The sequence below is a fragment of the Lepidochelys kempii genome, chromosome 11, assembly GCF_965140265.1.
Source record: "Lepidochelys kempii isolate rLepKem1 chromosome 11, rLepKem1.hap2, whole genome shotgun sequence".
Taxonomy (NCBI): Eukaryota; Metazoa; Chordata; order Testudines; family Cheloniidae; genus Lepidochelys; species Lepidochelys kempii.
In genome coordinates, this window is record NC_133266.1 from 65739909 (window position 1) to 65753177 (window position 13269).

The 13269-nt window shown below is 41.0% G+C and overlaps 1 protein-coding gene and 1 long non-coding RNA gene across 6 annotated transcripts in view; one reads left to right on the forward strand and one right to left on the reverse strand.

Annotated features, from left to right (window-relative positions):
* Positions 1-13269, reverse strand: part of ERBB4 (erb-b2 receptor tyrosine kinase 4) — a 972415-nt gene that overhangs the window by 144493 nt on the left and 814653 nt on the right. The gene's annotated exons all lie outside the window — the stretch shown is intronic.
* On the forward strand, positions 431-12616 carry LOC140895327 (uncharacterized). Its single transcript, XR_012154169.1, has 4 exons — positions 431-477; positions 2754-2838; positions 6658-6819; positions 11055-12616. It is a non-coding gene; the product is annotated as an uncharacterized lncRNA (long non-coding RNA).

Consider the following 13269-nt stretch of genomic DNA (forward strand, 5'->3'; position numbering starts at 1 on the left):
ACTAAGCAGGCTGAGGTCTCTGTGTACCAAATCTCGAATCTTACTTTAAACTGTTTGATGTTGGACAGTGACCAGACTACATCAGCACCTTTAACTCTTTGGACCTATATATTTAATCTAAATTAACACAACAAGGCCAAGGGCCAGATTTTCGATTTTCAAAGGTATTTAGGTACCTAAATGCACCTAAATGTAGATAGACACCTAAGGGATTTTCAGAAGCACCTAACCAAGTTAGACACCTGTCATAAATATAAAGGGAAGGGTAAACACCTTTAAATCCCTCCTGGCCAGAGGAAAAACACTTTCACTTGTAAAGGGTTAAGAAGCTAGGATAACCTCGCTGGCACCTGACCAAAATGACCAATGAGGAGACAAGATACTTTCAAAGCTGGAGGGGGGCGGGGAAACAAGGGTTCTCTCTGTCTGTGTGTTGTTTTTGCCAGGAACAGAACAGGAATGGAGTCTTAGAACTTAGTAAGTAATCTAGCTAGATATGCCTTAGATTCTGTTTTGTTTAAATGGCTGATAAAATAAGTTGTGCTGAATGGGATATATATTCCTGTTTTTGTGTCTTTTTGTAACTTAAGGTTTAACCTAGAGGGATTCTCTGTGTTTTGATTCTGATTACCCTGTAAAGTATTTACCATCCTGTTTTTACAGAGGTGATTCTTTTACTTTTTCTTTAATTAAAATTCTTCTTTTAAGAACCTGATTGCTTTTTCATTGTTCTTAAGATCCAAAGGTTTGGGTCTGTGTTCACCTATGCAAATTGGTGAGGATTTTTATCAAGCCTTCCCCAGGAAACGGGGTGCAGGGTTTGGGAGCATTTTGGGAGGAAAGACGTTTCCAAGTGGGCTCTTTCCCTGTTATATATTTGTTAGACGCTTAGTGGTGGCAGTAATAAAGTCCAAGAGCAAAAGGTAAAATAGTTTGTACCTTGGGGAAGTTTTAACCTAAGCTGGTAAAAATAAGCTTAGGGGTTTTTTCATGCAGGTCCCCACATCTTACCCTAGAGTTCAGAGTGGGGAAGGAACCTTGACAACACCTAACTCCCACAAGGGGGATTTTCAGAATGATGCTGGAAAATCCCAGTAGGTGTCTAAATAACCTTTGATGATCTGGCCGCTAGATCCCACTCACTTTCAGTGAGACTTAGGATCCTGAATTACTGAGGTGGTTTTGAAAGTTTTACCCATCCTCCCCATTTTACAGATGGGCAACTGACATACAGAGAGACACAATAATTGATGAAGATCACACGGGGAGTCTACAGCAGAGTTGGCAATTTGGACGCAGATCACCAGAATCCCAATCTAACCGCAAGATATAACCTCTCTCTCAAAGAAAAAGCAGGGAAAGAATAGGACAAAACATTTGATCAGTCACAAAATATTGCAATCTCAATAATGCCATTGTTTATGTCAGAATTTGAGGAATGACAGGACTGTGGATGTGTTATAGTCCATCGGACACTAATTCACTGTTAGACAAAAACAACAGACCATTTGTAGTGACAAGAAGACTCATCTGGGGCTCTTAGTCCACCAGAAGAGGGACTGACCTAGCCAGACCAAATCTATGGTTCAGTAAAGGTTAGTGAAGAAAGACCTCCATTCAGTAAATGGCTACTTGCTCAGGTAGCTGGCAGCAATGTGGTTCTACTGTATCAGCCTCATCTAAGGGAGAATGCCAAGTGACTTTAATTAAGCATTCTGTTTTTCATTTAGAATTCTGATGTCCACATAGGGTGTTTTATATAAAGAAATCATCTGTCATGTTGCTCATTCGTAGCCTCTCTCCTCTTTTTTTTAAATGAATTTAATTATTGTCGCCAGATATATTAAACTCAACTCTGATTTATGTACACAGCCTAAATTGAAAACTAATGCCAATGTTATATTAATGTTCAACACTGATCCCAATGTTAAGGCCATTTAGTAAGATGACGACATACCCAATGAAGAGAACAGTTGTGTAGGTACCGCTGGTGAGTAAAACTATGTCTGTGCCGGGGGGGGGGGGGTGTAACCAAATTGAGGACTAAGGGTGAGATCTGAAAGATACCTATGGGATTTAGGCACTCAAACCACATTGAGTTTCAATGGGAGTTGGGCACCTAAAGCCCAAATTCTAGCTAAAATGGTTTCTGGACCCAGCCACACAGGGCAGACAAGCCATGCTCGAAATGGTTTTAGCCTCAACCATGTAACTTGGCCACAAATTCAGCACAGACAGGGCCACTGTGTTCCAGTTCCCTCATGAAGGACGAGGAGAACAAAGATGTGAGCAGGAAGCATTCCCCTCTGCTCTGAGTAAAATCTACACACAGGCTATAAGGCAACACTGAACTTATTCTCCCTTTTCTGGTGTGTGGCTTTCTTGGTGAAATAATAATTTACAACTGAACATGTATATCAGCCTGGCTGCTCCTCGGGTTTCCCATGGCACCGCCTGGTTTCTGACCTTTGACCAGATGGTTTCTGTTCTTTGACTGGAGGGTCAGGCCCAATTCTTTTATAAACAGGTGGGAGTTAACAAGTTGCACCAGCCACCAAGAGTCTACAGAATGTATTTAAGCTGCTTTATGCATGGTTCTAATTCCTATCCTCGCCTCAGAAGAGCCCTGCACCCCAACAGAGGGCTGTAGATCCTGCCACCCTCTAACAAGAGGTTCAATCCCTCGTACCCATAAACCTGTTACAGAACCACAAACAGGGGTCCAATGTATTACTTATTAATTTCCCATAAAGGGCCTGATTATGACTCCCAAGAGCCTGAATCATGTTGGATAGGACAAGGAGATGCACCTCCTGCAGCATTCGTGCCCGGATGCAGGTAAGCTCCTGAACCCTGCTATGAATGCTGAGTGGGTTTTCACACATTGCAAAGAGGTAGCCAATGCTCCTTCAAATGTAGCCTTCCTCGTGCATGGGGTGGAGAGGCCTTCTGTGGAGCTCGTCAGACGGCACCTGCCCTCCTGAACCAAAGGAGCAGGAACAATCTTCCCATTCTAGAGCATTCTCACAAAAACAAGCTTAATTTAGTCCAGAGTGCTTAGATAAGCTCTACTTCTCTGAGCAGGTGAAGTGCGTGGCTCTTGGAGTGAATGTTTTTCGTGCGAATGCCCTACAAACTGGAAAAAAAAAAAAACCCCAAAAACTGAACAACAACAAAACTTGTTTCCTTGTCCTGGTGCTTCCAACTGTTTTTCAACTTAAAAGAAGGAATCCAATTATTCTTTAGAGTTATATTTTCCACCTAATTTTCCTAGCTCACTGCTATGGAAATAATTGTATGTACTTAAAAAGCTGTTTTTTTTCCTGGGCTGTGCATTTCTTTGAAAGCCAAAAATGAGTTCTGTGTGACAGCAGAGATACTACAGTGGATATTCTTTTTCCATTAATTTTATGATACCTGTAATAGCTAGAGCAAGAAACCATGCCTAGAGTGCATGTCTGATCTGCCTCGGGGAGAATCCAATTATAGACTGATATATTTTCAACACATTTTGTTCTCAAAACCTCCCAGTTAATATGTCCTTTTGGGCCGTGCTAAACTTTTAGCTTACAGCTGACTTGGCCATATGTAGACTACACAAAAACTTCAGGAGATAGATATACACACATACAAAACACATTTATTATAGATGGTGATGGTTGCCTGATACTTCCCAATATGAGAACCTGTTTTCAGTTGCTTTTAACTTTGCCAAACTAACCATTTGGGATGAAATTTTCCATGCCTCAGCTGAATTTTTTTCCAAGAATGAAATTAGGGGAAAAATCATTTCTTTTTGGCTGTTAAAGAAAAACCTGCAACCATTTTGTTGAGAAACTCTACTGTGATCATGGTTTGGATCAGGGAGTTGCTGGAGTGTCTGGGACATCCCTTTGGCCATCCCCATGGAAATTCTCCCAAATATGGCCAAGTTCTGAGCCTCCACATACATAAATAGATTAGTTAATTAAAAAATGCAGTTTGCACAGGCTCAGTAGAGACTTGTTAGAGTTTGGCAGCTGATTTGCATTGGCATGCTCAGATGAGGCTTTGGAGGATGAGCTAGACTTGCCCTGAAGTTGCTCTTTGCACTGCTGGGGACTGCCATGATGCCAGGCACAGGAACTGAAAGCAGAGAGATCCACTGTCTCCTGTACTCTCAATGTTCCCTGTGCTCACACCCAACCAACATGGAGGAGGAGGAGAAAGCACCTGATTTGAATGAGGGGTAAGAAATGGTGGGGAGATGGGGTGGCAAGAGCCACATGGTGGGGAGTGGCAGAGAGGGAGGGGATAGGGTGTAGGGGTATTGATAGGAGCAGAGGGGTGCAGGAGACAAAAAAGAAATGTGATTAGGAGATAAGGGCGGGTCAGAGATAAGATGAGGTCACAGGAGCAAAATGCTCTATTAAATACTAGAGAACACATAAGAACATGAGGACGGCCATACTGGGTCAGACCAATGGTCCATCTAGCCCAGTATCCTGTCTTCTAACAGAGACCAATGCCAGCTGCCCTCCGAAACCTGAAATCAAAACCAGGAGTTCTGAGTCTCTACATTCCTCTGCTGTCAGCAAATAGCTGTGAAACCCGCTGGCCAGAGATGCCTATGATTCCGCCCTAGTGGCTGGTCCACAGTGGATAACAACCTACTACTGTTACCAGCTACTCCATTAGCCTAAGTGGTAAAGGTCTGTGTGGTGGATCTAAAGGTCCAAATTCTACTAATGACCAAAGTTGATGAAATTAGTGGGCTTTTCTGACAACTCTGCCTTTAATCTCTGTGTTCTCCACCAAATAAATGCTGTGAAGATACATTCATCAGTGTTTGTGAAACACTCTGATATTATGGTGACAGCACCACGGAAATGCCCAGAAGGAAAATCATAATTTTTGTATGCAGTGCAGGGTTTGAATATGTGCAGTAAATAGGGCCTGGGGCCACATATGGACTGTGGAGGATAAAAAAAAATATCGAATAACTATCCATTCAGTAAATTAGGCTGGGGACCTGTGGAGAAAATCGTATGAGTTCATGTAAATTAAAGACTGTATCATTAGGCACCTGCACAGGGGTAACCGTAACTCTATCATTTCCTAACTTTTAAGTACTTGACTTTGCAACCTTAACATTCTTCTAATGTGGATTTTTAGAGGTGGTACATAGAAATATACAACTATATGCACACAGCCACATATATATGTGGGTGTGTGTATATGTATGTATATATTACAGCTATAAATATCACCTGAGTGATATTCCAATTCTTTGTACATGTGTGGACAGACAGATAAGTGTATCTCTGGATAAACCGATAGATAAGTATCTGTCTATACACACACAAATGCTATCAAGATAAATTGTGTACACAATTATACGGAGCTTTGGTGTCATCAGATTAACTCCTTCTGACTATGACAGGTTTCAGAGTAGCAGCCGTGTTAGTCTGTATTCGCAAAAAGAAAAGGAGTACTTGTGTCACCTTAGAGACTAACAAATTTATTTGAGCATAAGCTTTCATGAGCTACATCCGATGAAGTGAGCTGTAGCTCACGAAAGCTTATGCTCAGATAAATTTGTTAGTCTCTAAGGTGCCACAAGTACTCCTTTCCTTCTGCCTATGGCGACCCATATTAGCATGCTGCTAATATTAGTTACCTCAAGCATATTGTGATGATGCCAACGTTCTGTATGAAAGCGGCCTTGAAGACACACACTAGCCTCATAACAGCAATTTTAAAAAAAATCTCAGGTTGATCAATAAAAATCAAACTATCCAAACTTGCTCATGAGAGGAAAAGCTAGAAGCAAGTATCTGTCATGTACGCGGTAGAACACTGTAAAGAATACCAAGAGGCAAACACTGGAAGAATACAATTCAATTCGCTCGATTCCATCAGTATAATATTCAGAACTGGTGCCATGTGTAAATATCCCAGAGCTTTTAAAAACATTGAACGAGAGAACTATACATTGTATGTCGTCCTCAGAAAACAAGACGACAACCATTTTGCATTTCTATGATACTTTCCCTGGAGAGAGCTCGTAGCACATTATAAACAATCAGGACCTCATAATAGCTTGTCATGGAGTATGACAGCTCTTTAAGCGAGGTGGGTTTAGCCCCGACTCTGCCTAATTAGCTCTCTCCCAGGTGATGGGTTTGAGGCCAGGGATTTAGGTGGTAGCCTGAAGCTCATATAGTCCTCAGATCAAAGGCCAGCAAACAGCTCAGTTAGGGAGAGACTTGCAGGGAGAAGGAGGCTTCCCACAGGAGATCCAGGGTCTTAGGGAAGATGCTGAAGGGACAGTCTCTGCGCCAGCTATTTGGAAGGCCTTGCTGGCAAATAACTGCTTTGTTAGCAGAGAGCAAACCGCAATGTGGGAGAGGCAAATAAAAGTACCTGGTGTTATTGGACTGTTCTTGTTTTGAAAAACAAACCCATCCCTGAAGAAAGGAACTGGAATTCTGCTGCTATTGGGAGCTTTATATTTGATGCACTGGCCAGTGAGTAGGCCCCACTGTCTTACTGACCTCTGTCTGGTAACAGTTCAGTATTACTCCTATTTTACATGTTGGTTATCTGAGCAAAGACACCCCTCCCCCTTTTGGCCAGGTCCCCAGCTGGTGTAAATTTTAACTCCTCTGATTTCAGATGAGCTACAGCATTTCACCTATTTTGAGGATCTGGCCCAGAAAGAGGTTAAGTGATTTGCCCAAGGTCATCCAGGAAGTCTGTGGCAGAATGGGGAATGGAGCCTAGATCTTCAGAACCCCAGCACCATGTTTTAATGACAGGCCTGTTCCACAGAAGAAGGTACAGTAATTTTGGTGGGTGAGGTTGGGAATCCTATACAGCAGTCTGTGATATTTCATTCCCTTTGGGAGGAAAAAACAAAACAAAATATTTTTATTTTGTTCTAGACGCTCATTGCCAGTTCTCCTCTGCTTGTTTACGTATCACTTCCTTAGCACGGCTCCTTAATGCAAAATACGTTTAGAGGATTTTCAACTGAACGACAGCATGAGCAAACCTCCAGCTGTGCTAACCTTTAACAGCATTTCTGACAACCTGGCCAATGACCGCACAAAACAGCGGGCCCAGCTTATTTCTCACTGGAACGGCCAGAGTCAATATTTTGGCACAGAGAATACTGGCACCTTCATTTTGCATATATGAAAATATGCTTTTGACCTGTGCCTGTGGCGATTTCAGATCAGCGTAGCGACCACAGGTAGAACTGCATCCACCACAAATGTGAGTCAGGTGTTCCAGCTGGGAGTTCACAAATTGCCATTGATTGCACTACACAACAGCAGGACTAGTTAAATTAGACCTTCTCCTAAAAGTGTCACGCTACCGTGGCTTACATGCATCAGCTTTCCATATTATTGAGCCCAACTTTCAGACAATTATGTGAAAGACTAACTAGAATCAAACTTTAACAACAGTGAGACTCATGCTAACACGCGACCAAGTCCGTCAGCCCAGACACAGTGTAGAGGCTCACAGTTTCATATCCAGAGGTCATAGGTTCGATTCCCACAGACCACCCAACTAAGGATGGTGTTACAAATCATGGCCCCTATGGGGAGCTGAACTGTCAGGGATCTCTGAAGCTTAGGACAATAATCCAGATTTAATACACTGAAGTTAAGCAGTTTTACGTTCAATTTCAGCCCCCGCAATGATGCAGCAAGATGGAAATTTGACCTACTGTTATGCTCTGACCAGATCTCTGCGAGTTTCTGGGTTTCACTTTGATACAGCAAAATCTTGTGAAGGAAGTGAAACATTTTACAATTTTTTTTCCCCATGTAAAATTGTATGCATGACTGTTCTGAAAATTTCACAAACTTACTGGCAAAGGGTTTTCTTTCAGCTTGTGAAATAAACCATTATTTTCAGAAAAAAATTGAGAGAGAATTGCTTTTGGTTTTGACTGGTGAGAATTGCCTATGACTAATAGTAAAAACTTTCAAAACTACATTGTCCAAAACCATTAATCTTTGTCATCATTACAACAACAGGACAAAAAACAATCATAAGTGACCAGTTAATAAATATTTTCATAGTTTTAGTTGTAAACCACTTTCAGCAGCAGAGAGTTACTGCTTTGTTTGGTTGGTTCTTTAACGTAAGAAGAGAGATAGCAGTGTCTCAATGAAAAACATTCGTCTAGTTCTCAGTCCTTTTGAAGAGTCTTGGGATGTTACTTTGAAAAAGTCACATTCAGGTAATTTTCTCACACCACAGGAAAGCTTGACTTTATGACCGGATACTTAAAAGCTCTGTTTTTTCAATTCCACAATTAAGGTTATCGATTACATTACCAATATTAAAACTAAAAGAATGGTTGGGGGGTGGGGAATTGAATATACTTATTGCCTTAGCACAGTTGCTTCATGTCTTGCACCTGAGAAATCAAAACAGATTTCACAGTTTCACTTTTGTTTCTAGACAATTTCATTTTCAGGTTCTCATGCACTGTCACAAGAGCAGTGGTTCTCAAACTAGGGCCGCCGCTTGTTCAGGGAAAGCCCCTGGCGGGCCGGGCCGGTTTGTTTACCTGCTGCGTTCGCAGGTTCGGCCAATCGCGGCTCCCCCTGGCCACGGTTCGCCGCTCCAGGCCAATGGGGGCTGCGGGAAGCGGCACGGGCCGAGGGATGTGCTGACCACCGCTTCCCGCAGCCCCCATTGGCCTAGAGCAGCGAACCACGGCCAGTGGGAGCCGTGATCGGCTGAACCTGCGGACGCGGCAGGTAAACAAACCGGCCCGGCCCGCCAGGGGCTTTCCCTGAACAAGCGGCGGCCCTAGTTTGAGAACCACTGCCCAAGAGTGTCATATTTGAGTTGCAAACATTGCAGGGGAAGGTTTAAGTGTAAACAAATAATGGTTTTCAATGGAATTTTTTTTAAAAAAATCATGGAAATATTTTTTATGAAATATAAAAGTTCTAAAGTTTAAGCTATCTTTTTTTTTAACCAGTTCTAATATCGGTTTTATTTCACCATGAAGACAAGAAGCCAGAACCTCCCACCCACCCACTCAGTCTTTTCACATCAGCCTCACTCCTCCTACCATCTCTACTCCTCTCTTTCCTGTTTTCCGACCAGCTCTATCACTTGCACCATTCTTATAGCACCTATTTTGTCCCCAAATGTCTCCATCCAAGCCCTGACCTAGTCCAATCCCGCTTCACTTACAAAACAATGGCTTGAGGTGGAATAGCTACAGAATACAAATTTGCTAAGGGTTAAATTCTGCCTCTGGCTACATGTGTGGAACTCCTATTAAACTCAAATGGAGGGTAAAATTTGACCATGAGAAGTGTCAGCAATACCAGGGTATATTTTTAAGGTATTCCGGCTAAAGGTTGTCCTACACTTGTGTTGATATCACTCAATATCAAAGCATGGTATGCTTCTTTAACTGGTGCTGATTTAAAACAGATCTCATTTGCTGATGACTCAGGTTTCAGATAGATAAACAGGTGTTTCACTATAGCTCAGATGTTTCATGGCAGTGCATCGCTATTGTTCCATATCACAGTATGTAACTTTGCAAACTGATTAATGAACACCCTGGAAGAGGCTATTGACCACTAATACCACGCTTTTCAGAAGCAATTTGGTATCACATCTCCGTGATTTAAGTAATTACCTCTTTTTTCTTAAACATTTTGATCACGCTTACAATGCTCAGAGCTGAGATAACACTTGGGCCCTGGTCTATTTGGCCATTAGTTAATTCTGATTTGGCAATAAAAGTGTGTCTATCCAATTAAAACTTGGGTTTCTGCATTAAAGCAGAATGCTTTAGGATCCAATTTCAATCACCTTATAAGTAACTCAGAGATAAGAACCCCTAATTTCCCCCCATTGCTATATATAGCTTGCTTGTTATATCAAGTGTACTCCAATTTATTTAAAATACCAGTCTTTGGCGGCAAGCATTGTGAGTGATAGAAGTCCATGTAAGTTATTCTAGAATGCAGGTTTCTATTCCTGTTTGACCAGAAAAAGCAGTTTTGTTTCAAAGTGAGCTTTACATATCTGTCATTTTGTGCGTAAAGTGCATGTCCAAGCAATTTTAGAACCTAGAACTCTTACAAACCTTCACTTTTCAAACTTTTAGGTTTATATTAGGTAAAACAAAATCAGTATCAACAGTTCAATTTGTAAAATAGAAATTCTCCTGCAAATAATAACTGATTCCGGACTAATAGCAGCCTAGCTCCTTTCCCTGTAATTATTTCTGATTAGAACTATTACCATTTCATACACATTTATATTACCATGAACATTAGAGAACTTAGTTATCTCACAAAAAAGTTTTAGGAAGTTAGTTACCAAACCTCCTCACTGCTAGTAACTTGCCAATATAATTTAGTGATCTAGATTCACAGACAGCTCTGCATGTTCAATCCAGAGAAAAAGACAGTTTCATGGTAAAAGAAATTTGGTCTGAGACTTTTGAGATCTGGGTTCAGTTTCGGTTTTCTCTCTGTAAAATAGGGCTGAAGATGATACCACTTCCTTCCTCCCAAAAGTCAACTGCCTTGCCTATTTAGGTTGTAAATTCTTCAGGGGAGGGGCCCATATGTATAGTGCAAGTGGAGTTCTGATCTTAGCTGGGGCCTCTAGATGCTACCTAATACAAACAATAATCTAAGTAAATGCACCAAACAGCAACCCTGCAGGAAAATAGGTTCTTTTTTTACAGCTTGACCCTGTTCCCACTACAGTCAATGGTACAACTTCTATTTACTTCAGTGGTGCTGGCTTAGGCCTTAAGAAAACAATTGTTGTCAGACAGATTATGATCTCAGCTCCATTGCAGTATATCCTACTGACTCCAGTTATGTCTATGAAGATATAAGTAGAACATTACAAAAGTTATCAGAACCTCCTGCCTGTAATGGACTTACCAGTCCTATGTCTTACAATACAACAGTTTGACAGTCAACAGTCCACGTCTTTTGCTTATCAGTGTTAGACAATACAGTGAATATGTATATAAGCAGATGTTAATTCTTTTATTTGTATAGGTCAATCAATGTTATCTTTGATGGATCAGAGCTGCCAGGAATCAGCAACTAGACGAAGAAATATTGTCATCTGTCATTGAACATTGGGCAGATAAATCAGATCCACCTGCTCTGAAGAAGTATACCAAACTGTCAGTTTTGGGAAGAATTTAAAGGCAAAATAGATGATGAAACTGGCATTTCACCAAGTTCACATAGAGCTTATATTCCTTCCTATTCTTAAATTTCTATAAATAACATAGTGTGGCTCTCATATTCATACTTCTTACAAGCTTTGATTTTTTTTCACCGCAACAAAAATCTCTTTGTCCTTCCTTAATCTAACGTTGACCACCTTTTAAAAGTGGGGCACTTTTACAGTACAACACCAAGAATGACAAATATAGCATTGGTCCTTCAGCTCCCTTTGTCCTCGAGTATTTTCTGCATTGTTGCTGATTTGTGAGTCACTGAGTTGAGGAATATTCTAGCGCTAGTATTCAGCCATATCAATCTGTTATCATGAAAAACCCGTAATGTAATAACTCATCACCAAAGGGGCAGTTCAGTCACACAGAATCATGCTTCAAAAATTGCTTAGCTGGCACATACATACATTTTCACAGCCTGCTTGGTTGGCTTAAATATCAAGACATTTCTTCTTCAAGCTTTCATCAAATCCTGATTGGCTGACGGTTAACCTTGAACCAACAGTGGCTTGTTTGGAAGTTATTATGTTTAAGTCGATGAAAATAATACCTTGTATTATTAACAGAGAGCCCATAAAACCTTCATTTACTGTCAATGCAGCAGCAATCTGACATATACATTACCCTTTAGAAATTGAAACATCACTGTGTCTACTTTGTATTGTTAATGTGAGCTGGAGGCATGCAGAGAAAATTCCTAAATAATAGGAAGTTCTTAAATATAGGCTTTCAGTTTCTTATTGTGATGTGTTGGCATTAATTGTCCAGTTCTTGGTGCCAAAGTTGACTTTAAAGTTGGCTGTTCTTTGTCAATTTCCGCTCACAATGAGTAATTATGTCTCCTGTTTTACTATTTTTTGGCATAATTCACTTCTGTAATTTTAGTTGCATTTTAACATGTCCGGAAAAATATACACAAAATCCCAACACTCCCTATCATGCATTACTTGCTGGACTAAGGGCCATGTAACGGTGTAACTGCCTTGTTCTGCATTTGTGGATGTACAAGCCTATCAGTTGACACCTGGTTGATCTAACAGTAAGATTGTCCCCAGCACTTCTTTCTTCACAGGAAGGTCGAGTAGAGACCTTAAGTGTGATTAGGTCATCCAACTCAAAATTCAGATGCAGATGGAAGCCACTGAAATCCTAGGAAAATCTGAGTCTGGATCAGAACTTTCTGAATCCAGACCATCTCTGATATATAGCAACCATCTTCAGCAAAATGCTGGGAACTAGAAGGGTCAAGGTCCTTTTGTACAGTGCCTAGCACAATGGGGTCCTGATCCATGATTACGGCTCCTAGGTGTGTGGTAATATAAATAATAAAATAAATAATAACAATTAATAATAATATTTTTAAATGTTCAGCTCCAGGAGGGGAGCAACTGGGAAAATAAAAGTTTCAACAGCTTCAGTTTATGTCTCCCGAATTTGAGTAGGATGTGTCTGTTCATGTTATGTTACCTTTACTTTTCTTTTCCACCTTACCATTCTTGGTCTTTTTGGGGCAGAGACTGTCTCTTACTGTGTGTTTAGACAGCAGCTAGCACAATGGGGCCTTGATCCTGGTCAGGGCCTCTGGGTACTACTGCAACACAAATAAATAAATAATGCTGACTGCCTTTACAATCTTCCAGGAGAGCAGGAAAGGAACATTAGACTGAATACCTAAAACACAACCATGTGTGCGGCTCTCCCTTAAAAACCAGTGGCAGCCTTGTCAGACTTCTGGGGTGAAATCCTGGCCCCACTGAAGTCAATAGCAAAACTCCCACTGATTTCATGGGGCCAGGACTTCCCCTCTGGTATTATTTTAACTTTCATCATCTGTAGGAAGCAAGGTCTCTTTCGCTGTGTTTTCCCATTAGACCATTATGCCAAAGGATTGTAACCAACCAGCCTAGCCTGCTCTGTCTGTGCTTATACGTTATCCTCTGACAGTAAAAAGGCAGGCTATTTCCTCAAGAACCTTACAAAAATAATTCTATGGAAGAAAAGATTACTGGGGTAAGTAAATATTTAAA